General features: G+C 48.7%; 1 protein-coding gene across 4 annotated transcripts in view; it reads right to left on the reverse strand.

The window, feature by feature from the left end:
* Nucleotides 1-18,845, reverse strand: part of TESPA1 (thymocyte expressed, positive selection associated 1) — a 267,771-nt gene extending 248,926 nt beyond the window's left edge. For 3 of the 4 annotated variants that reach the window (XM_085654776.1, XM_085654780.1, XM_085654779.1), the window contains exon 1: nt 18,680-18,809. The gene's annotated coding sequence lies outside the window, so the exon portion shown is untranslated. Of the gene's footprint in view, nt 1-18,679 lie in introns of all 4 variants that reach the window. The other variant, XM_085654778.1, reaches the window with a different exon arrangement.
* Between the last annotated feature and the right edge of the window lie 2,093 nt (nt 18,846-20,938).

Below are 20,938 nucleotides of genomic sequence, written 5' to 3' on the forward strand. Positions count from 1 at the left end.
ACTCTCCAATCCAACTTGGCAATTCCCTCACAAAACAACAAACTCCTTAAATCTTTGAAAGCTGGCCAAGCCTAGATCTAACTTAGCATTTGAATCCCACAAGAGCATTATGCCTTTTAAAGGTGAGCATTCCGCGTAAGCGGTGGCAGAGATCTGATCCATGAAGATCGGAACGTTCTACTAGAAAGGATACTCCAAGTTGAACGTCTACCTATAAATAAAAATGTATGTTTAGGAAAAACGAGGTTGTTTAGGAAAAAAACTAAACACAATAGAGCTATGAGTATGCACCCTTTTTTTTGGACAGCCTCATTTTGGCTGGTCTCCTGAAATATAAATGCTCCAAGTATGAGGTGTGTCTTTTCTCCCAGAAAATTAGAAACAATCTTTAAAATGAACTGGACACATGATTAAAATTCCACTGTTCTCAGAGAATAAGTACAGCAGCAGCCCTTGCCTTCTCACTACTGTCTAGTGCAGATGAGCATAAATACTTCTGCCTAAGGCCCAAGGCTTGGGAGAAGCTGAATGCGCCCATGCAAGTCTCACGCTGTAAGGAGAAAATAGGGGCATTTTGACAAGGGCATTATGCCGCCGGAAAAAGAAATGATGGGAGTTTCCATAGTGAAAAACTCACAACACGAGTACACAGAAGAGAGAAACCTTTAGACCTGAGTGACATCCATTACCCTTTAGGAAGCAGCACCTCAGGGGGAATAACAGTGAGAGCCTTCAACACTTCAGAGAAGGCCTCTGTCTCCAGACTTCTCGTAACCACCCTCTAATCTAATAGTGCCCAAGGAAGGAACACAAGGCAGCAAAACGTCATTTCTTCACACGTAAAAACATCTCTCTCTCCATCCTCCGTCCTAACGTCAGAGTCTGTGGCCAAACATGTTCCTCAGAACGTCTTGCATCACACAGTGCTAAGAAGCCGCCTCTAACCGTCTTGTACAGCATGCCTGCTGTGGCAGATCAAGTTAAACTCTGCAGTCATGCAGTGCCTACCTTCCACTGGGATATACTGCCATCTATCTAAAATACATACATGTGCCACCCAGGCACACAGGATATAACCAGCCACTTAAGACTTTGCAGAACGGAAGAGGAGGGATAAGGGCGGTAGGCCACTCACCCAGTGCACACAGCAGAGGTTAAAACCTATAGTTAAAAATAGGTTTTGCATAGAACCTATAGTTAAAAACTTTTGCTTCCTCCACTGCAAAACTCTTGTCAGTGGACAACGGAACAATAGTTACTCTTGAGAAGGAAGGAAAGTCATAGTGTACCCTCCAGACTACAGAGCGCCACTCTGGTCCTACACACCAGCTGTGCTATGCAAACCACTGCATGCACGCATGACGATCTTGCGCACTTTGACCTGAAAAATCAAGAACATAGTATAACATGCATAAGGGTAACTCAGGCAGCAGTACACACTCACAAAACCAGGCAGGGGACATTCCCGTCTCAAACCACGTCGAATGAGGGGTCGGAAATGATGGATTGGCATTGCGTCTTACTTTAGTGGTATTATTATGAGGCCGGGACAACGCCATAGAAGGGTTCTGATTCTTTCCAGTCAACCAGATAAAGAACAGTGATACCAGCCAGAGCCATGGAGCTCCGAAAGTGGTGATCTTTGATGGTCATAATTATTTTCTACATTTTTCAAAATCAATAGGCATCTTAAATCTGGAGGTTGGGTTGCCTGCCGTAGATTGATTTATGTGTTATATATATGGCAACAAATATTAAGGAAATCGATCTGTATCATTTCTCAGTGTCATTTGCATCTAAACAACTTTTCAGACACATGAGGAGTAGGTGGAAAACAGCCCATCTTTGGTCTTCTGTGGCCTCCTACCACTACCTTTTCATTAGCCTGGAGACTGCAGACCGCCTGCTCCAATGCCTGCCCTGTGCTGCATTTACAACATATCCTGCATTGCTGGCCTCTTGAATGCTGTTGATACTATCAGAAAACTAAGACTGTTCCATTTTTGCCATCTAGTAGTAAGGGTTGCCCTGAACATTACCAATTAATTGGCAATGGCGATCCCGTGCTGTTGTCCCTATGACATGCCGGGTTAATGGGGCTCTCTTTCTCACTCTGACTCTCCATATAGCCTGGACACAAGTAGCTCCTTAGAATGACTCAGGAGCAGGGGCTGCCCATTTTACACATAACCATTGGAAACAGCCATCACATAGTGCATTATTTCATACAGGTATTGGTATTAGGAAGGCTCTTCTAGCAATCCTAGTATACAGGGCGTGTTGAAGGAAGCAGCTAGCTTAAACTGCCGGGTCCGGGGAAGTCAAGGCACATGAGGGACATTGGAGACATGCCCCAAATTATGTATTTAGCCTCCTGGCTGGACATTTGTGAGGTATGTGAGCAAATATACCCTCAATCGTAGGTAGACTAAAGGAGCTTATTTATGGTACAATCCTAGAATAAAGAGTACTAATTCTATGTCAGGACCAGAGGCAAGGATTATGCTTTTCTTCCTTCATTATAATAGCATATTATCAAAACAGCAGCCATTTTAACATTTTCAGAAAAAAACACTTCCATATCGTGTGCCTAATAGTCTGGGCCCTCCCAGCACTCAATTCTGCACACGTGTGCTGCCTGAAATTCATACCACGTGAGTGAGTGCATGAATCAATTTCTCCAACACATTTAAAGTGGTCCTCCTCTCCATTACATATTCCTAATACCAGGCATACTTGTAATATCAGCCTGGACATAGGAACCTTCTAGTGCACTGAGTTAGGCATGGAGCCATCGGAAAATACCAATGATGAGGAGGATTCCCTTGCTTATTTGCAGTGGGATGAGGATTTTTGTGAGGCAGTATATACCCCAATTTACAGGACTGTAAATGATTTACTGAGACCTATGGAGCAGTGCCTCTCCGATAGGATTGCTCAGGAGTGTGCCAAGCTTGACAAGGTTCAGGCCCAGGTTACTGAGAAGCCCCATTTCCCCAACGGATGCCCCAGGAGACACTCCCCCCCCCCACCCCTAGAAGAAGGAATCTGAGGAAGGGGTGGATAGAGATGCATTTGTGCGTCTTAAACAAGCCTTATTAGCCAAGTCTTTCCCGCAGGAGTCTGCTTCCCTGGACCCTGCGCCCTCTTTCCCCGGGCCCACTCGTTCCAACACTAATGACCCCCAGGATGGTGATTCCCCAGAGGACTCTGAGGATGAGGCTGGTTCCTCAAGGCCTTTGCACCCAACTACAGTCCCTACCCCTCTCAGGGAGGCGATGCGGATAAGTTGGATCCAGACGACATTATTCACCCGCGGTCAGCGGTTTGGGCCCCGAGCAACAAGGTCGCTAAGTTTGTCACTGGTCGCCTCCACAAACACTTGGAAAAGAAAGCAGTAACTGCCTCAGAGCAGAGTACCCACAACCTGCTCTGGAGGGTAAGGTAGCCCTTATCCCCGACATCGACTCCAAAAAGGGGGCGCCTTTTTAGTAAAATACATGAAAGACACTAAGAAGGGCATAGACAGGTTGTGGCGCTCGTGCCAAAACAAGCTGTTAGATGCCATAGGGCCCATGACCAAGATCCTGGAGATGGCGGAAGTGGCCAAAATGTCAGGATCGCTCATTTCCCCAGAGGTTTCCTCGAATTGGTTGACCCGCAACTTATTTTTATGGGCAATGTAAACTGCGCCCTTTCAACAGGTCGGAAGCGTTCAGTGCCGATCAAGCTCGATTCCAAACCGGGAGACCTGGCCTCTTCCGGGACCCCTTAGTCAAGGAATTTTTAAAGTTTAAAACAACTTTCACTTTGTTGGATAAAGCACAATCAATCAATCTATCAATCAATCAGGGTTAGTAAAGCGCAGCTACTCACCAGCTAGGGTATCAGGGCGCTGGGGCGGGATCTCCTTTGAGTGCTGAGGTCATCCGAAGAGCCAGGTCTTGAGGTCCTTCCTGAACAGGTGCAGTGTGGTAGGTTGCCGGAGGTGGAGGAGGAGGTCGTTCCAGGCCTTGGCTGTAAGATAGGAGAAGGATTTTCCTCCCGTTCTGGCCTTTTAGATGCATGGAACAGTGACCAGCAAGAGGTCGTCTGATTGGACGTGTCTTTTGGGTGAGTGAAAGGAAAGGCGGTTGTTCAGGTATGTTAGTCTGGTGTTGTGAAGGGCCTTGTATGCTTGGGTGAGGAGTTTGAAGGTTATTTTTCTTTCAACTGGCAGCCAGTGGAGATTGCGGAGGTGTTGGGTGATGTGGCTGCAGTGGGGATGCCAGGATTAGTCTGGCTGTGCCATTCTGGACGGTCTGGAGTGTACAAATGTCTTTTTTAATTCTGGCATAGAGAGTGTTGCCGTAGTCCAGTCTGCTGCTGATGAGAGCGTGCGTGACAGTTTTTCTTCATTTGGATGGGATTCATCTGAAAGTCTTTCGAAACATGCGAAGGGTGTTGAAGCAGTTCAAAGATATGTCGTTGATCTGGTGGTTTATTGTGAGCGATGAGTCTAGTATGATACCGAGGTTTCGTGTGTGGTTCGTCTGGGTGGGGGAGTTTCTGAGTGTGGGGAGCCAACAGGCTTCATCCCATGCGGAGGGGGTGGAGCCAAGGATGAGGACTTCCGTTTTCTAAGAGTTGAGTATCTGGCAGCTGATCCTCATCAAGGTGGCCGCGGCTTTCATTTCTTCTTGGATGTTGTGTTTGGTGATGCAGGTTTGTTCGTGAGGGAGAGGATAAGCTGGGTGTCGTCAGCAGAAGAGACGATGTTGAGCCTGTGGTTCATGATGATGGTTGCATTTTTAATATCCAATATTAACATTTTTTTTACCCCACAGGTTTGCCAGAGGGCTGGACGAGGCAGGGGCTGCTCGACTGGCCACTCCTCATACCAAACCCATGTCAGGGGTGAAGGCTCAGGGTGCGGCCAATATCAAAATAACGCGTGTTTTAACAACTTCTACCGAACAAAAGGGCAATGCTTCCAAGATTGAGGTAGATACAGAGGACAAGCAGGTCGTGCCAACCTAAATAGTGGGTGTCCTTCCCTCTGCTCTGATCCAAGTTGGGGGGGAACTTGGTAGGGTTCCTCTCAGCCTGGGCTCCCAACACCTCAGATGCTAGGGTTTTGCATACTGTTCCGGGCTTCCATAAAGAATTATACTAACCCCCTTTCAGGTTTCACACAGACAGGTCATATGTTTCTCTGCCCACGAAACGGCTCTTATCAACGAGAAGGTCTTGAGGCACCTACAAAAGGGAGCCATCTGTCACTCGGACCTGAAACCCAATGGTTTCTTAAGCAACATCTTTCTAGTTGACAAGTCTAATAGTGACCGTAGGTCAGTCATCAACCTCCTAGATTTCAACGAGTGACTGGTGTACCGCCATTTCAAAATGGAAGGAAGTCATCTTCTCAGGGAACTCCTGCTCCCGTTGGACTGGATGGACTGGATGGTGTGCCAGGATCTGAAGGATTTCTACCTTTCCATCCCAGTTTTTTCTCCCCATTGCAGACTTCTGCAATTACGGTGACAGGATCAGATTATCGCCGCAAAGACTGGGTTTTGTAATCAAAGAGAAGAAGTCGCTTCTATCCCCCTACAAAGTGCAACCTTCTTGGGCTTCATCATGACCCCAACGTCAGCATTGTTGAGTCTTTCTTCTCAGAAGATGGCAAATATACAGCACAAACTTGCTTGCTTCCCTGATGTTTCATGGGAAGATTTTTTTCTGGAAATGTTAAAATGGCTTCTGTTTTGATAATATGGTATTAAAGCGAAGGAAGAAAAGCATAATCCTCGTCTCCGTGTACTAAATAGAAATGAAACGTACCTTCATGTTGTTAGGCAAAAATAGTACTGAATCCACCTTGCTGGTGGTGTTGGGCTGCATCAGGCTCCTGGTTGGTGAGGGCAAATCTGCCATTCTCATCCACCTGGACCTGTCTGCCACATTCAATACCATTTTCCATCATCTATTGCTACAAAGGCTGCATGAAATTGGCTTGCATTCTACCACCTGGCAACGGTTTTGCTCTTTTCTAAAAAACAGTCTCAGTATGTTAAGCTGCCTCCTTTTAAATCCAAGCCTGTGTTGTTCCTCAGGGTTTATTCCTGAGCCCCACATTGTTTAATGTTTATGTGTCTCCTATGGTGGGTATTTTGTTAGAGTTTGAGATTATTATCTTTGTGATGATACTCTGCCGATCATTTCCATTGGTAAAAGGAATACAGAGACAAGAGGAAACTTAGCGAATTGTCTTTCAGAGGTGGCAATTTGGATGCAGTCCAGCTCTTTGAAATTCAACACAGAGAATTCTGAGATCCTGCTATTTGGAACGGCCAAAAGAGTAGTTATGAATCTGGGTTTTCTTAAAGAAGTCTCTCTTTGTATGTAGGACCAGGTGAATGTAGTCTGTGGGAGTTGCTTTGGTCTCCCACAGACCCTCCGCAGGATATTTTTGTGGATTGCTGTGGCATACCGCAAGACTATTTAGCAAGCCCTTATTATGAGTATATTACACTATGGTAATGCTGTGTATGTTGAGATGGCTGATTATATATGTTCACCCGCCTATAATTGTGTCAAATCTCGGTGGAGAGATTGATTTGGAATCTTCCCATTAGGAGCTCATGTTTGGGCTTGTTTAATTTCCCTTCATTGGCAACCAGTCTGTAAGAGAGCTATCTTCAAGCTTATTTGTCATGTGCACCAAGTAGTTCATGAGACCAGAGACTCAAATGGTGGAGTTGTTTTTCACAAGCCAGTGCTTGCCCTTTGATCTGCCAGTCAGGTTTTGATTCACTGTAGACGAATTAAGACATTTTAAATAGGGGGCCACTCCTTTAATTATATGTCAGCTTTCCACTGGAAAGCTCCTCAATCTGTTTTTACGCTCGACTTCTGATCTCCTGACTTTTCGTAGTATGCTGAAGATATGGTTATTCCCTAACTGATTTCGTACTTGGGACATATGGAGTTAAGTTGGATTTCTGTCTACAGCCAACATATCCCTTTGGGAATGATTGTGCGTTCTAGAACTGTCATAAATTACCACATTTACCTTTTCAGCAGGGAGCGGGCTATGGAGGAAGGAAATATACCTGCAACAGGTTGGACCAACTAATGGTCCATCCGGCAAATCTTCTAAGACCCATGACAGAAAGGGACTTTGTCGTTTTTTCAGAGATGCTGGAGCCTTTCAGGGGGACAAATCTGAAACTCAATCCTCTGAAGCAAAATATTTCAAAAGTTTCCCAACTTTTTCCTGGTTCCCAAGCAACTGCAGGAGTTCACTTTAGCAGTGTACTTAGACTTAGAGTCTGTCAGAATTTCAGGGAGGTATTTGCAAACTCTCAGGGTGGTTCAGCCACACAAAACTCACCATCCAATGAAACTAGGTACCCACCTCAAGTCCCAGGTGTGAGTACTTTCGACTAGTTGAAGTCTCCTCCTTTGGGGACTTGAACCCTGGTTCTTTCATAAGAAACTGAGGAATGTAGTCTATAGTCCCTGACGCTACTCCTGATCAGTCAGACAACTCGCCACCTTGAGACAAGACAAAGACAGCTTGTTCTACCAGTTTGATAGAACGTCATCTGTTTTCTTTTGCCAAACCTGGCAAGGGGAGTTGGCAGTATTTACCACAAATCTGCAACTTAGAGCGTTTCTCAGTCGCCATTGGTGTAGAGAACCCAAATTCTGGTAGAGAAATCTTGGTACTCTGGCTGAAAGGTTTTGTCTCATCTCTGTATCGAAATTGCAGATAGTGTTTATGTATCCAAGCAGTCAGTTCTAAGACTGGCTCTAGGCAGTGTAATTCCTGTCTCAAATTTATATCAAAATTGGAGACCGTGTACCTTCCAACAGTCAGGTCTGAAAGTCGGTCTGGGCTATTCCTGCCTTTTTCTTATTATACTCATAAAGGTCTATCCATATCCATATCCAAGTATTAGCAAGAGGTTCGGTGGAACTGGGAACCTCTAGGTAAGGAGAGATACAAACTAAAGGAACAAAAGAAAGGGATTCTGCCCCACTTAACTATCTGGTAACGTATGGGTAGCCTTTCCAGTAAACAAAGGGGCAGGAAGGGGCTAGGAAAACTCCCTAAGCTTTAAGGTGGCCCCTTTTCTCCTCTACTCCATTCCCAAAAGTCTGACTCACTACAATTGGTCTCTAAAATGCCCCAAAGAAGCCCTGAAATTTACAATGCTGTCTGGGGCTCTCTCCATCCTCCATCCTATGCACAACTGGGATGTAGAAAACCAAAATGGATACCATTGCGGTTATAGCCACCTGTGCCATGCACACTCCACAAACCTACAAGAAGAACAGAACTAATGTATACACATGTGACAGCCATGTCCTACATGGATGGACAAATGATCAAGACATAGCAGACTGCAGACCAATTTAGAAATGCAGACTAGGTCAGTAATGCAACATAATGTGTAGCTTCTATTTGAGAGCGAGTGAGTGTTCTTTCACATATTTACATTGCGAGAATTATGAAGTTTAATTGCTGATTTATTCATTTATATAGCAAGTGCTTGCTGTTTCTGATGCCTTAGCCTGTCATAAAGCGCCAGTGCTAGTCATTAATCACCCTTGCATGTTCATGTGTTGTACTTGCTTTTATAATAACATTTTGTTGGATCTACAAACTTCTCTCTTCACAAGGACATGCACAGCGTAAGGTTACTTAGAGATTCAATGAAAACACTGTCCCTTTTCCAAAGGTATACTGTTCAGTATTTTGCTGTAGAACCTTTAAAAGTCGCAACTTCATCTTTTGACTCTTTTTCCAACATTATTTTTTTAAGCTACAGTTTAACAGTATTAATGCCTTCTGTTATGAAGGAGGCCCTACGCTCAGCCTGCATATGACAATGGCCTAATATGATACTTCATTAGGGATTTTGTTTTCTAGGCAAGCTGTGGTGACACACATAAAGGGTCAGATGTATGACCCGCCAATTTGTGAGCCACAAATTGCATCGCATTTGCGACTCGCAATTTGTGACTCGCTAATTGGAATGCACAACAGTGTCTGAGACACTGTTTGCGATTCCTAATGGGGTCGCAAATTGCATGCCTAATTAATATTGATGAGGCAGGCACAATTTGCGACCCCTTTAGGAATGGTTACCATTCACAGGGATTGTGGCCTGCTGGGGTCAGCAGACCACCATGTGTGTGACTGCTTTTCTAATAAAGCAGGTTTTTTTTTCTAAATGCATCCCGTTTTCAGTTTCATTTTTTTAAGGGCAGGCATTTGTACATGCTACCCTTTTTTGCGGTCAGTGAACCAGGCCCAAAAAGTGTATGGTCACAAGGCAGTCTCCCTAGGGGCTGCCCGAGCGTCGCCACCCCTCAACAGCGACCTGCCGCGGCTCAGCCTCTCGCCTCCAGCCACTCACAGCAGATCTTCCCAGGGCCCGGCCCCAGTCACATCACCATTGCTGCTCCAGCCGCCTATGACAAGCCCAGAAGCTGCCCCAGCAATAGCAGCAGAGTCAGGGGGTGCCCCTCCACAGGGCCCTTTTCAATCCCAGCCCCCTTTGCAACAACCTCTGTCACCAGGGTCCGGTTGGGTGAATGTCGGTGCCCCTCGCCCTTTCCCCAAGCAGTAGGCCACCCACCTCCACATGGACACTCTGGAGGTGCAGGCAGGGAAATAGCAGCTCCTGTCTCTGACCACCTGGTCACTGGCAATTGGGGTGCCGGCCTCCAAACACCAAGCAGCCCGACCCGCAGGAGCCTACAGCAGGACCACATTTAGCACTGAATGGAGCTCTTCCAGTGCAGGCCAAGGCCTCTCAACCTCCCCCACAACCGTCACCTCTTTCGGCAGTCAGCCACCTCCACCAAGGCCTCCCCACAACACCACCAGGGCAAGACCCCCGCCGTGAAAGGGGACACGTCTGTCCCGGCAGATGCAACACCTTCAGCCCCCATATCTGCCCGGCTCAGGCCTCCAGGTCTGCCACGAGTCACCTCCTACTACTACTGCCAGGAACATCCATACAATCCGTTCAACAGGATTTCAGGGTTGCAAAGGTGGTCTCTGGAAACCAATGGGTGGTGTAAACTGTGTAGAGGCAGTATTCTGAAGGATTCTCTGGAGTCAGCCGGGAGCCTCTTAGAAGTGCGCCCTGTCGGCCATCTTGTGCATCTACACCCCCTTTTAGTTGCTTTGACCACCGTCCTACAAGTAGATCTAAGGTTTAAGGGCTTTGTAGTCGTTAAGGACCATCCAGGCATGATGTTTGGCTATTAGTGCCACTTTACCCTTAGCCGCTCTGATTTTTTTCATTATGTCATATGTAGCTTTTTTTTATGACCCTTGGGGAAGGCTATCAGTTTTTACAGGCCCACCTTGTGGAGGGCATAATAGGTACTGCAGTCCACAGGTGGCATTTAGCTGCCGGACCCAGGATGCATTTGCTACACCATGTACTAGGGATATGCTTGCAAGTTAAGGTGTATGCCAATTTAACCAGATATGGAGTGGGAGCAGTGACACTTTACTCCTCCTTAGGAGAGGTAAAGCCAGTGGTCGAAGTAGGCGGGACCGGCAGGGCACGGCGTGCCCCTAATTCTTTAATTTAGTGGAATCTGTTCCCCTACTTTTTATTTTTAAGAATGCGTCCCAGGACGGCAGGCTCGGCACTCTTGGACATTCGAGGACGGGCAGGCTGGGCAGAGAAAGAAAAGGACTCTGTCTTTTCGTTCTTGACCAGAGAAGACAAGGGCAGTGTCCACTTCTCCTGCTCTGCCACTGGCAGCTGACGCCCACACCCTATTGCTTACTCTTATTCCCTCTCTTTGTGTCTTGCTCCTCACTTGCTGAAAACCGTGACTTCTAGAAACTCTTCTTACCCTCTTTTTCCTCTCCTTTTGTTTATTTGTTCCACTGTGAAATGGATCCAAAAACAGAAAAACACTTTTATTATTATTATTTAAATTATTATTTAAAATCTTATATAGCGCGCAGGTACCCTTGGGCATCCCGGCGCTTCCCGACAAACATCCAATACAAGATGGAGGACAGCATTGACACATTATCCGGGAAATAAAAAGGTTTTGAGACCTTTGCGGAAGCGCAGTGTGCAGGTCTCAGCGCGTAGTTTAAGCGGAAGCGAGTTCCAAAGCTTTGCCGTATTAAAGGAGAATCTTCTTCCACCTGTGCGGGCCTTTTTTACTCTAGGGACAAGTAAGAGGTGTTGCCTCTCTGAGCGCAACGTTCTGCTTGCTTTGTATGCCGTAACAAGATTTTTTAAGATAAGGGGGCCTTTCCCTAAGAGGATTTTATGAGCCGTACAAAGTGCCTTAAAAATCACTCTCTCCCTTACAGGGAGCCAATGCAGTGCCTTTAGTGCCGGCTTTGCAGATTGCATCCTCGGGATGTCCATGAGCAGCCTTGCCGCCGCATTTTGGACCTGTTGCAGAATCTTGAAGGTAGATTCAGGGGCGCCCAAGAAAATAGCGTTGCTATAGTCAAGTCTAGATGTTATAAGACCCTGAATCAGCAATTTCCTTGATGTTAACGGAAGAAGAGGGAAGATTTTCCGAGCTGACCTAAGTAAGGCATAACACACTCCTGCTGTTTTCTTGGCATGGGTACGGAGTGACAGGTCAGGTTCTAACCAGACTCCCAGGCTCTTAATTGCTTCCTTGGGGGCTGGAGGTTCACCCATACAACCAGGCCAGCTGAGTGGGGGAAGGAGGGTAGCTTTACTCCCCAGCAGCAGTAGTTCCGTCTTAGAGCCGTTTAGCTTGAGGGAGGACTCTCCCATCCACGTATGGACATCCACCAGACAGGACTTCAAGATGTCCGGGTTGTCGGCCAGGTGGGACTTAGAAACCACTAGCTGCGTGTCGTCAGCATAACTGACGATTTTGATGTTATAGGGGGAGACTACATCCTCCAGCGGGGCCATATAAACATTGAATAATGTAGGGCTCAGCGAAGAGCCCTGTGGCACTCCACACTGGAGGGGGATTGATTTAGATCTCTCCAATCCATCCCAGACCTGATACGTTCGATCCAATAGGAAAGAACTCAGCCACTGCAGAGCCATCCCAGACACCCCGACCTCAGCCAGCCGCTGTATCAGCAACTGATGGCTCACGGTGTCAAATGCTGCGCTGAGGTCCAGGAGGATCACTGCCACTGATCCTCCTGAGTCTAGGATCCGTCTGGCCTCATCAACGACCGCCACTAGAGTTGTGTCGGTGCCCTGACCCGGGCGAAAACCAGTTTGAGATGGCCGGAGAAGACCATTCAGCTCCAAAAAGGCAGACAGCTGCTTATTGGCCAGTCGCTCAGCGACTTTGCCCAGGCCCGGCAGCAATGAAATGGGTCTAAAATTCGAAAGGACCGTATGATCCAAATTAGATTTTTTTAATAGAGCCCTGACAACTGCCATTTTCCAAGAGGGTGGGACCAGGCCTTGGGTGAAAGAGGCGTTCATTAGGTCAGTCACGGGGGCTGCAATGGCCGCTGTTACCTGCTTAAGGAACTTCATGGGGACCGGGTCCATGGGGAGCCACTTTTAATCAGCGATAGAGTTTTGGTGACGTCGCTCACTAACACTGGGCCGAAGATGTCAAGGCCGGGAGCGCTATCTCTGTCCTGAGTTCCCCCAGTTCGTTTGCCGTGGTCCTGCGATAACCTGGGCTGGGGGAGAGAAATTAGAATCTTCTCAATTTTCGTGTGAAAGAACTCCGCTAGTTCCGTGCTCTTTTGTTTATCATGCATGGCACCCGGCTCCGGAACTTTAAGCAGTTCTTTGAGCACTCTAAAACTTTCCCTAGAGGAGCTAGAAGCGGATTTAATCCGATCTTCAAAGAAAAGGGTTTTCGCACGTCGTACAGCTGACTTGTAGCCCCTCATTGCAGCACGATATTCTTCTCTCCTATGATCGTCCCAGTTCTTCCTCCATAGCCTCTCCATCCTTTTACATCCTTTCCTAAGAGTCCGTAGTTCTACCGAGTACCACGGAGCCGAGCCAACTCGTTTCTCCCTCTTTTGGACTCTCTTTTTCGGAATCAGAGAGTCAAGGGAGGCGGATAGCCAGTTGTTAATGTTGGAGTCGGCCGTGACTGGGTCCGACGCACAAGGAGGGATCGTATCTTCCAATTTCGAGGTCCCCTTCTCCACCGACAGTCTAGACCAGGCTCGGTCCACCAAGAAGGCCTGTTTGGTACGTACCGGTAGTGAATCAATTAGCCAGCGGGCTGGGACCAAGAAATGGTCTGACCAAGGGAGAGAGAGGGCGGGCTTTGCCGTGAGGCGAGAGATGTTCGAGAAGATCGGATCAAGTAAGTGTCCTTTTTCGTGAGTGGGCCCAGAATTAATTAGGTTCAGGTCACACTCTTTTAAAACGCTCTGGAGATCCAGAGCTGTTTGGTCAGTGGGCTCGTTGAAGTGGAGATTCAGGTCGCCCAGCACCATAAAATTAGCCGTCGATGTGGCCAGAGTCGTAACTGATTCAACTAGGGAACTCACGAAGTTGCCCACGCCACCTGGGGGGCGATAGATCAGTAGGCCCGATATGGACACAGTCGGGGATATCCTGAGGGCAAAATGGCAGCTCTCGCAGTCCGAGAGTTGGCCATTCTGTGCCCTGCAAGCAAACAGACTCCTGTAAATAATGGCGAGGCCGCCTCCTCGCCCTTCAGGTCTATCTACATGACAAATCAGGTAGCCTGGCGGAAGGGCCTCCACGATATCTGCATCGGAGCTAGGGGTCAACCACGTTTCAGTTAGCAGCAGAACGTCTAGGGCAGAGTCTTGGATAAGCAGATTGACTTCTGTCGCATGACGCGGGAGGGATCTGCAATTCAAAAGACCTATCACCAGGTCATTTTTACCTTTAGGGGCCAAGGGATTTCTCCTTACCTCACTAACGAAAGGGAGGGAAGAGCGTCGCGAAAGAAGTTCCTCGCTGTTAGGCAATACATGCCGAAGAGCCATAAGTTCTGTGCGATCGTAAGAACGAATCGCATCCTTAGGTTTCGCCATAGTGACCTGCCCTATGCCCGTCTGTGCCCGGACGGGCACAGACGGGCTGGACTCTGGCGTGACTCCGGCGCTGAGACGGCGCTTCCGCTGCGCGTCACCGCTGCGCGTTGTCATAGCAGCTTTAAGTAGGGGCCCCGCCTCCTGTGTCTCCAACTAGAGCACACACGGAAGTGGCGCCTCTCCAGAGTCCTCTACACTACCCCCAAGATGGCGGTGCTGCAGTGTCCCGGACTGACGGCTAACGGCCTGCGGAAAGCGCAGTGAAGGTCACAATTTAGAGTGCAAGTAAGTGCTACTCTGACGATCGTTAACGCGAATAAATGCTAAAATAAACAATGTAATTGCACAGAGAAACGGGCGCTCTGTTTAAAAAACGCGCTGCCAATTCCGCGCGCTGCTCTAACTTAAAAAAGCACCCACACTCAGTTCGTGCAGGCAATCCGTGCTATCCGCTACGACGTTGATTAGACGATGTCAAGGAACGAGCTGCTTGTTCCCCTCGTCTTAAGTAGGGGCCCCGCCTCCTGTGTCTCCAACTAGAGCACACACGGAAGTGGCGCCTCTCCAGAGTCCTCTACACTACCCCCAAGATGGCGGTGCTGCAGTGTCCCGGACTGACGGCTAACGGCCTGCGGAAAGCGCAGTGAAGGTCACAATTTAGAGTGCAAGTAAGTGCTACTCTGACGATCGTTAACGCGAATAAATGCTAAAATAAACAATGTAATTGCACAGAGAAACGGGCGCTCTGTTTAAAAAACGCGCTGCCAATTCCGCGCGCTGCTCTAACTTAAAAAAGCACCCACACTCAGTTCGCGCAGGCAATCCGTGCTATCCGCTACGACGTTGATTAGACGATGTCAAGGAACGAGCTGCTTGTTCCCCTCGTCTTAAGTAGGGGCCCCGCCTCCTGTGTCTCCAACTAGAGCACACACGGAAGTGGCGCCTCTCCAGAGTCCTCTACACTACCCCCAAGATGGCGGTGCTGCAGTGTCCCGGACTGACGGCTAACGGCCTGCGGAAAGCGCAGTGAAGGTCACAATTTAGAGTGCAAGTAAGTGCTACTCTGACGATCGTTAACGCGAATAAATGCTAAAATAAACAATGTAATTGCACAGAGAAACGGGCGCTCTGTTTAAAAAACGCGCTGCCAATTCCGCGCGCTGCTCTAACTTAAAAAAGCACCCACACTCAGTTCGCGCAGGCAATCCGTGCTATCCGCTACGACGTTGATTTTACTTGAAATGTCGTTCTATTATAAAGTGCAGCCTCGGGATGAAGAGAAATAAAAGGTTTAAAGTATAAAAAATAATTAAATAAAGCAAGACAGTGTTTGCAAAGTAGCCAGAACAACATTGGGGAACATTGAGGAAGTGCACCATTCCTGGAGGTTCTGTAAAACCTGTCTGATGGGTGGATTGGAAAACAAATGTGTACCGCGCCTCTGTGTTTACGGAAGTGGTCTTTTTAAACCATACTGCTTACATTTTCTAAGGACATAAGGAATGGACATTGAAACTGGTCCCTTCTGGGCCCTGTAGCCCTGTCCTTAACTTTTCAGGCTAAAGCACCCACTGATTTCTGAATGAGTGTAAAAGCTATAAGGTAACCATGTTGTTTGTTGTTCCCTCTTACATTTCACATACTTTACCTAATTTTGCATTCCCTATGAGTAATTGCTTTTTCCAGGATGTTGTTACTTTTTTTTTCTTCAGGCAGCATATTACTCTTGTCTAGTGCATAATTTGAATTGAGTCGCCTTTAGGTATTTATAGCAGGGCACGATTGGGTTATAGCTGAAGGCATTGCGAGTTTCTCTCAGTGGGGCAGTAACGTGTTCAGTGTGGGAGAGGATGTCGTACTATGGCCAGAGCTGCTGAATTTTGAACTGGGGAACCAGGTTCAGCCTTCATGAGCAGTCCATCTGACCATTCTCCTGAGACAGCACATTCCCATGCTAGACCCTAAAAGGCCTTGCTAGGCCTTAGAAGCCCTGGTGTCTTAGCGGGGCAAGTATGGGTTAACCTTGAAGGGCTGTCCACCACAATCCATACTGAAGTTCACCTTTCAGTCTTGTGGGCAGGCCTACAAAGCAGCACACCCCAGAGTGGCAGTGATTCTGTCACTGAGGTCACAGGACCATTGAGGCAAGTCCACCTCAGCCTTTGGCACCTTCGTTGGCCTTGTTTCAGCAGTAGTTGTGTAACTCACCAGGGATCGGCAATGCAGGATTTGCACAGACAACTAACTAAGGGGCCTATTAGGATGGCGGGCGGACTTTAGTCCGCCCGCCACCCTAGCGGTGCTGGGACAGGCCGCCAGTGGTGTGGCGGTCCCACACCTGCAATTAGGATGCCACCGCCACCGTGGCGGTGGCATCCTCTATTCCCAGCATTATGGTGGGCGGTGCTCACAATGCTGGGAATGCTGGGAATGCATGTTGTGCATTGTCATGTACAAGGTGACATGCACCGCGTGGTGCCTGCCACCTTGTCCGTGACAATGTAGGGGGTACCAGAGGTACCCCCCATGTGCACCCCCCACCCCTAATACGCTGGGGGCCCCCCTTAAGCAAAACCTGCATGCCTTTCCAACTGGCGGAAGGTCTTTCCGTCCGCCGGGGCCCCCCCGCCATGCTAATATGGCGGGGGAAATGGGTGGCGGGCGGGGTATGATATAGGGCAGATCGCCACCGCCTTGCGGGCGGTGGCGATCTGCCCTACATCCTAATAGACCCCTATGTTTGCAAAATTCAAGGTCTCTCTGCTTCATTCACAAGCACTTTTAACATGTGCTTTGGGGCCATTGGAATTATGCAGCAATGGAGGACAAAATTATGCCACAGTGTTGACTAAATTATGCATCATAAAAAAGGCTGCAGCGTAATGCGGTATATTTTCTGATACTTTATTATTTTGATATTTCTACACATACTAACAGTCTCTGCAAAGATGTTGCCTTATTAGTACCAGTTTAACATAGAAATGCAGCAGTGAGAAAGGTGTCCAGTTAACCTTTGCAAAGGGCCGTCCACTTCGCAGCAATACAAGTCACATTTTTTAGTAACTTTTGATCCGTTTGATCTGCAAACAATTTATTAGTTAAAATTGTTAGATTATGCAGCAGTTGATGTATTATGTGGCAAATATGGCAGAGCCATAATTATGTGGAAAACATTTGCAAATTAGGATATTTTGCCAATTAATGTTTGAATTGCTCTTGTGGAAAAAGGGAGAAGTGCTGATGACAGAAACTCCATGGCTCAGAGACAAATGGCTTGTGACTCCACTTTTAAGCGTATTTGGTACATTCTGTGATTAGGAACGTATCCCACTTTGTGAATGTATTGTAATATCAATAACTCATATTAAACCTTAAATAAACAGTAGCGGCTCGTCGTAGTGGGAGTGTTGCGGGGCGGCGGGGCGGGGGAGAGGCAGGGTGGGGGGTAGTAAACTCCAGCATACGGCTGACCGGAGGTAAGTACATAAATAAATAAATAAAACGAATTACATTGCGCGCGCTGCAACGCCATTTGCGTTGCAGCGCCCGCAATGTAATTCATTTTATTTATTTATGTACTTACCTCTGGGCACCGTATGCCGGCGTTTACTACCCCCCACCATGCCCCTCCCCTGTCCCGCCCCACAGCCGCGCAACACTCCCACTACGAGCCACTACTGTAAATAAACATGTATATCCATTGGTTGAATTAAATGATGCAGTAAGCTGTAACTGGTCAGTGAAACGCCAAACAAATACTAAAAATTGGGATGTTTTGCTCCTTCAGGCCACACCTCTGACTCCGCCCACTGACCCAATCCTTCGGGTTATTTCCGCCTTCTGATTTGCCCCTCCCAGTTCCCCTACTTTTTTTCCCCCACTTCGACCACTGGGTAAAGCGCACAGTGGTTTAAGTTCTTCAAACGTGAGGTGCAGAAAAAGCTGAAAAATCTAGTGTGACCATGCAGAAGAGGCGAGGCATGGGAAAGAGACAATGGGGCAGAAGACAGTGGCTTAGCAATAGTGTCATTGGCCCTGAAAAAAGAAAGAGAACAATGGGCCATCCTGACCTCCTTTTTGTTAGTAAAATAAGCCCATAATTGAGGTGTGGTAAGCACCTCGTGCTCCTAGAGCCTAGTACACTGCACCCGCTGCACTACTTATATCTACACCTGCAGCAGAAGTGAGGATGGATATACAACCGAGAAAACCGGTGGACAGAGAATATGACAAAGTGAGGGCCAATCAGGAAAGGGAAAAACAGCCAGACCTAAGCAGTGATTAATAGAAAGTGAGAATTAATTAACAGAATTCAGGTGGAATCACAGCCTTCTGCAACTGTAACTATTGGATTGGTGCACATTGTATGAACTCGCTCACAGTCCTGCTTCCCTTGCTTGCTCTTCTGCTGCCTCTTTGCCCACAATCCCCCCTCCCCCAATTCTCTCAATCTTAAACACACATTTCCTTTACCCTGTGTGTGGTTGTATAGACCTTTCTGCATACCCCTGCACTCCATACCGCGTGTCACGTGTGTCTTCTCGCCCTTCCATCTTTTCCGTGCACCAAAACGGTGCAAACGCGAGGCTTCCCAGCAAGACGTTTCTCCGAGTTTGACACAGAAAGAACAACACATGAAGATGACAAAGTTCTACTTACAGTCCCTCCGTGCTAGGCCGGCGTGACGCAGCCTCGTTAGATGTACTGACCCCCGCTGCTCTCTGAAGTGACCCATCTCCTAAAGTCAGCACAGCGACGCTCTGTCAGCTTTTAACTGTTGTTCTTTCCCTCTAACTGTCACGGAGCGTGCTCGGTCTCGCGCTGTGACATCAGCGGGGGAAAAGGAAGTAGGCCGCCTGCTTTTAGGAGGGGAGAAACCAGCCAGCATCACTCTCACCCACATCCTCCGGCACAAAACAAATGAGCAAAAGAGCATGCCAAGAGCCCTCTGTAAAGGGCGGCGCTGAAAGATAACTAGCGAAACCCTGCACTAAACGCTAGCTGAAGAGTTCACTCCAGTGGAAGTTTATTGTTTAACATCCCTGAGTTTATTACTGCCCCAGACACCGACACGCACGTTATTTTCCACCAGACATTCACCCAATAAAATAGTAAACATAAATATAAAATAAATATAAATATATAAATAGTAGAATATTAAATTTATATATTGCGCAAAAATGTGCAAAATAGGCAGACATTTTAGTGGCTGTATGGCGTGGTAGTTCATATGTGCTGCAAAATGTGTTATACAACCGTATGATTTCACGCGCTATAGGACAGATCTTGGTGGAACGTGCATGTATAGTCACTAATGAACACCAATCTGCCATGCTCTGCTAAGGGGGGGTGCCTAGGGGGTGCTTTGTAAACGCTACTGATGCCGCAAGCCCACTCTGACTGAAGTTTTGATTCAGCTCCGGAGAACGCCGACAGCCTTCACAAAGGGGGGACCCAGGGGGTGCAGGGCGCGAGCCAGGTCTCCCCCTGGGTGGCTTCGCACAATGGAGCGGCCACCCAGGTGCCAGGGTAGAGGGTTAATTAGGGGCGCGAGGCGCGCCGAAGTTGATAAGTAGGGGAAGACAGCGGCGGGAAAATCACTGGGCCCTCGGGAGCGGGGAGGAGGGGCTGGTTTACTCTCTTTTGTTGCCTCGCGATTCCCGTAGCTTTGCGTAGGCGTCATGGCGTCACAGGAGGCGGTGCGGGAGGCGTTACGGGTGCTACACGAAGCCGGCAGGAGTGACCTCTTGAAGCCTGGCGTGGCTGGCCAGGCATGGGTGGGTTTGGACCTCGCACCCCGTAAGGCCAGGAGGGGCGTCGCTCGAGCGGTGGCGGCCTGTCTATCCCCGGGGCCCGACGCGATGGAGGAGGTCGCGATGTATCCGGTGGGGGCGCCGGAATCGGCCCAGTGCGGGGACCTGGAGGCGCAGGCAGGCCCGTCGGAGGAGGCGGCGGAAGAGGCGCAGGTATGTGCTCCTGCACGGCTGGTTGTGGGCCCCAGGCGGACAGCAGTGGGAGGAAGGAGGGGGCGGTCCCTCTCGAAGGCCGGGCTGCGTGGGAGGAGAGCCGGTTGCAGGGCCGGTGGTCCAGCTGGACGTGCCAGGAGTGAGGGGCGGGGGAAGTGTATGGAGGTTTTACAGGTCCCCGGGCCAGTTCAGAGGCACGCCACCACCCCAGTTATAGGGTCAGTTGATTTATCGTGGATAACAGCTCACAGTTGGTGCAATTGAATGGGCAGACATTTCTGTTGAGCCCTGCGACATCCCTGCCTGTTGTTTTTCCCCCGGAGGTGCCTACCGACTGCCCCTTAAGGAGGAGTACAGTGGTGGTGACACCCAGGAGGGTGTCTGGGGCCATGGGCACAGGGGTGACGGGTCCAGTTCAAGTGAGTGACAGCGCGTTGGGGCGGCAGAGTGCGCCGGAGGGGCCGGTTTTTGCGTCATCGTCTGCCAGTTCTCCTGCGCTAATTGGCGCTTCCCCCCTTGTTAGTACTGGTGACTCTTCTGGCCAGGCAGCTTTTCAGGGCCCGAGCTCCACGTTAGGGCGCGCAGCACAGTTTTCCAACTTAGAGGGGTTTCCCGCTAGAGGGTTACCGGCGCCACGTGATGGTCAGTGGATCTGGGTGCAAGGGGCTGCGGCTTCGGGGGTTGGGAGGGGTGGCAGTTTGGAGGGTCAGGGGGTTCAGTCGATTGGAAAGGAACGTCTTGGTTTGAGCGGCTTACAGGAAGATATGCCGGTTTTAGCCTCACGGTTTGCGGCCGGCAAGCGCACGAGGCGGATGGAGCACGCTGTGGCTCTGTCTGGGGGGCCTACTGAGGGGGGGCGATCTGGAGCGGATTGCCCTTCCCAGCGAGGGCACCCCTCCACTAGAGGGACTGTTCAGCAACGTTTGGGGTTTGGCAGAGGGGGTTTTCTGGA

The sequence above is a fragment of the Triturus cristatus genome, chromosome 4_1, assembly GCF_964204655.1.
Source record: "Triturus cristatus chromosome 4_1, aTriCri1.1, whole genome shotgun sequence".
Lineage (NCBI taxonomy): Eukaryota > Metazoa > Chordata > Amphibia > Caudata > Salamandridae > Triturus > Triturus cristatus.